Source organism: Phoca vitulina, unplaced genomic scaffold (assembly GCF_004348235.1).
Source record: "Phoca vitulina isolate PV1807 unplaced genomic scaffold, GSC_HSeal_1.0 scaffold81, whole genome shotgun sequence".
NCBI classification, from domain to species: Eukaryota; Metazoa; Chordata; class Mammalia; order Carnivora; family Phocidae; genus Phoca; species Phoca vitulina.
In genome coordinates this window covers 1,306,504-1,310,674 of record NW_022589784.1, presented here as the reverse complement: position 1 = coordinate 1,310,674, position 4,171 = coordinate 1,306,504, and the positions used below count along the sequence as shown (strand labels likewise).

Sequence of the window (4,171 nt, the reverse complement as noted above, 5' to 3'; positions counted from 1 at the left end):
CCCAGTCCTCCCTTCCCCCACCAGGGTCAGTAACTTGAAATTTATGAGTATTACTTTCTCACTTTTTTTATAGTTTGACCACAGAAGTATGCGGCCTAAATAAATGTAGTCTTGCCTCTTTTAAAAGTTTACATAAGTGGGATGATACTGCACATATTCTTTTTTTTTTAAGATTTTATTTATTTATTTGAGAGAGAGAGAGCATGAGCAGGGGGAGGGGCAGAGGGAAGAGGAGAAGCAGGCTCCCCACTGAGCAGGGAGCCTGGGGCTGGATCCCAGGACCCTGAGATCATGACCTGAGCCGAAGATGCTCAACCCACTGAGCCACCCAGGAGCCCCGGGAGCTGTATATTTAGATTCACAATATGAGCAACACAATAGTGCCATACAAAGCTTTTCTGCAGGTCCATATGCTGAGATGCCCCCGTGCGCCGGGCCAGACGCGGTAAACGCAGTAGACATGACAGGTGTACCACTGAGACTCAGCGGAGACCACAAGTTTCGATTTTTTTTTTTCAGCAATGGAAAAAGAAAAACATTTAGAGAAACGAAAGAGGTACAAATACATAACTCCCCCCCGTCGATAATGTAACTTTTCAGCTTCCTTACCTGCTTCTTTACACAGGTCAGCTGAGCTTGGAGAAAGTGAACGAGATCAGAACATGAAAGATGTTCCTTGTTTTCTCATCAAAGGATCCCACTAGGATTAGCGCGAGGATCTTTCTGGTGCTCATGTCTGCGGGTCAGCCAAACACCCAGGACCTCTGTCCAGCTGAGGAAGAGCCGGGGCCGCCGGCAAATCTCAGAACCTCTCTGGCGTCTGTTCCTATTATCGGGGCACACGTGAGCTCGGGCAGCTGCTGTGCGCTGGCCAGACAGGTGTCATTTGGGGTAATACTTCAAAACCCCCTGCAGTGGAAATTTCTCCGGACGTCATTTTGAGCACTTCTGTGTTGTTCCAGCCACTTCGGAAGCTGGCCCTGTTGTTCCTGGTTCAGGGCTAAGCAAGCACAGACAGAAAACAGAACAATAAACACGAGTAAGAGAATAATCGTGTTAAAAAGAAAACAAATAATGCACGGCACTGCAGCGACCAGGCCAAGCACCCAGAGGCCGGAAATCAGCCCGGCAACCAGAGCGCCAGCAGCGACTCCAGTCACCAACAGACTAAGCAACGTGTGGAGCCGGGGGAGCGCGCACCCGCAGTTCTGGGAACACGCGAGGCCCCCCGCAAACCATCTTGGGGCCTGTGGTTCCCGCAGCAGCTGCAGGGAAACCTGACTCCAGGGAGCCTCGAGGACAGCCTCCTTGTCTTTGCCTTTGGGGCCTAGCTGAGGCCGGGGCGGGGGCCCCAGAGCTGGAGCCCCACGCGCCCCATGCGCCCCATGCGCCGTGGCTAGAACCCGCCCTGGAACTTGCGGCCTCCACCGCGGGAGCGTGAGCCCCAGCCCCAAATGCTGGAAAACAATTTGACTTTTTTTCCCCCACCAGCATTTGATTTTGAAGATTTCCAAACATACAGCCAAGTTTAAATAATTTTGCAGTGCACACCACCTACCCAAACATGAATTCTACCATTGCCCTTCTGCTGTGCCTCCCACCTCTCCGGCTCAGCGTCCCTCCATGGCTCCGACTCGTGTTGGACGCATTTCATGCTTGCAGACATCAGTCTGCTGCCCCCTGAATAATTTGGCGTGCATACCTTTAGCATACGATTCACAAAGAGTTCGTGAATTTTGTTTACATTTTTTCTTTTGAAGTAAAATTTACAATGACTTTCATAAATCTTCGGTATACATTTGCTGAGCTTTTTTTTTTTTTTTAAAGATTTTATTTATTTATTTGACAGAGAGAGAGCACAAGTAGGCAGAGTGACAGGCAGATGGAGAGGGAGAAACAGGCTCTCCGCCGAGCAGGGAGCTGGATGTGGGGCTCGATCCCAAGACCCCAGGATCATGACCTGAGCCGAAAGCAGCCGCTTAACGGACTGAGCCACCCAGGCGCCCCCATTTGCTGAGCTTTAATGAATGCACACATCAGTGCACCGGGAGCCTCTATGAAGATTGAGAGCATTCCATTCCCCCTGTGCGGGGCAGAATAACACCCCCCAAAGATGTCCATGTCCTAATCCCTAGAATCTGTACGTCTGTTACCTCCCATGGCAAAAGGCACCTTGCAGATGGGATTAAGTTGAGGACCCTCAATGAGGGTGACCCTGGATTGCCCAGAGGGTCCAATGATCTGACAAGTGTCCTTATAAGAGTGGGCAGGAGGGTCAGAGTTGGAGGAGACAGGGCAATAGAAGCAGAGGTCAGAATGAGACAACCACAGAGGCAGCCGGAGAAGGGCAGGAAATGGATTCTCCCAGGGAGCCTCCAGAAGGAGCCAGCCCTGTCCACCTGTTGGAGGGGGCGTTGAGAGGTTGTGGTGCTGGTCGACCTGTGAGCTGGACCCGGGCACTTGGAGGCTCCATCCCCCTCCCCTGTGCTGGGAAGGTGTGGTCCCCTGGCCTTCCCTGCGTTAGAAGCTGCCCAAGGACACAGCCTTGAGACAGTGAGGTGGTGCTGAGACCGACCAACTGGATGGTACTCAGTTCAGGCCTCTATATAAGCTTTAAGATTGGGGCAGGCGGGTGCCGTGTGCTAGATAAGCCTTGGAAGGATGTTCCCTTGCTCATAAACCCATCTACCCATCTGGAATGGCCCGTCCCTTCCTTCAGTTTCTCCTTGCCCAGCGTGTACAGGGGCCCATTTGCAAACCAACACTGCACCTTGATATAGCCCCATGAGACCACGTCAGCCCTCTGACCTCCAGAATTGTCAGAGAGTAAATGTGCTGGTGATAGTTTGTTACAGCATCCTTGGGAATCTCATACACACTCATTGGCCAGGACTGGCCACATGCCCAATCCCTGAACCAAACAGCAGGCCAGTCATTCACACCCACCTCCATAGCTCCTGTGATCTTAGATCTTAATTTCCAACCCACAGGGATTGTAGAGACTGTTGATATTACTACTAGGGTCTGTCCTTGTATTTTATGCTGACAGATAAAATGAATACGAGATTACACAAGTTATAATCAGGATCTTCAGAAACTTACATGGTTCACCAAATGATAAAAGAAAAAGGTAAAATTATATTTTGGGTGAGGGGCTAAAAATCTGGTTAGGCGTCTATTGAGGAGGGTCTGCAAATGTTTTCTTTTTTTTTTTAATTTTTTTTTTTTAAGATTTTATTTATTTATTTGAAAGAGAGAATGAGATAGAGAGAGAGCGTGAGAGGAGGGAAGGTCAGAGGGAGAAGCAGACTCCCTGCTGAGCAGGGAGCCCGATGTGGGACTCGATCCTGAGACTCCAGGATCATGACCTGAGCTGAAGGCAGTCACTTAACCAACTGAGCCACCCAGGCGCCCTGCAAATGTTTTCTGTAAAGGGATTTGCCTGCCCTTTGGGGCTCCATGGTAACTACTCAAATCTGTCCTGGAAGCTGGGAAGCAGGCGTAGACAACTTGCAAATGAATGGGCATGGCTGTGTGCCAATAAAACTTTATTTACAACAACAAGTGGTGGGCCAGGTCTAGCGCTCAGGCAGGCCATATTTGCTGAGGACACCTGTTATAGAGTATTGTTAGAGCTAAATTGGAAATAGCAATATGAACTCACACTCTTCAAAATCGATCATTTCTACCTGATCACTTAGGTAGCCATTAAACAGTTTCGCACCAAAAATTAGCGTGCAGTAATTGAAGAGGTGTCCCCAGTACTGAAAATGCAGTCACGGATACTCTTCTCCATTCCCAGGGAATGAGGGCTCTCTGGAGAAGAGCTGGTTTTGTGTTTTGGGGCAGGGAAGGTGCACTACGGGCCTGGACTATGTCATTGTGAGAAGGCAGGGGTGCTTCTCCATGTTCTGGGGGTGCTGAAGGCACACAGGAGCCCAATGGAAGTATCCTTCATCAATCATGATTACAATTAATTAAAACTAATTAGTCTGAATGCCATGAATTCATAATTATCTTCAAAAGGCAAGAACAAGGATTATAGTATATCCAGGCTGATTTATTCAAATGAACCACTTCTCAGCGTCCCCACATAAAAAGTCTGGTATCCTCTTACCACGAGTTAGATTCAGGGTGATCCCAACTATATAAAAAGATGCTACTTGGGCGC

General features: G+C 49.2%; 1 pseudogene; it reads right to left on the bottom strand.

Moving 5' to 3' along the window:
* Positions 1-687: 687 nt before the first annotated feature.
* Positions 688-2,952, bottom strand: LOC116625734 (annotated as a pseudogene).
* Positions 2,953-4,171: the final 1,219 nt, after the last annotated feature.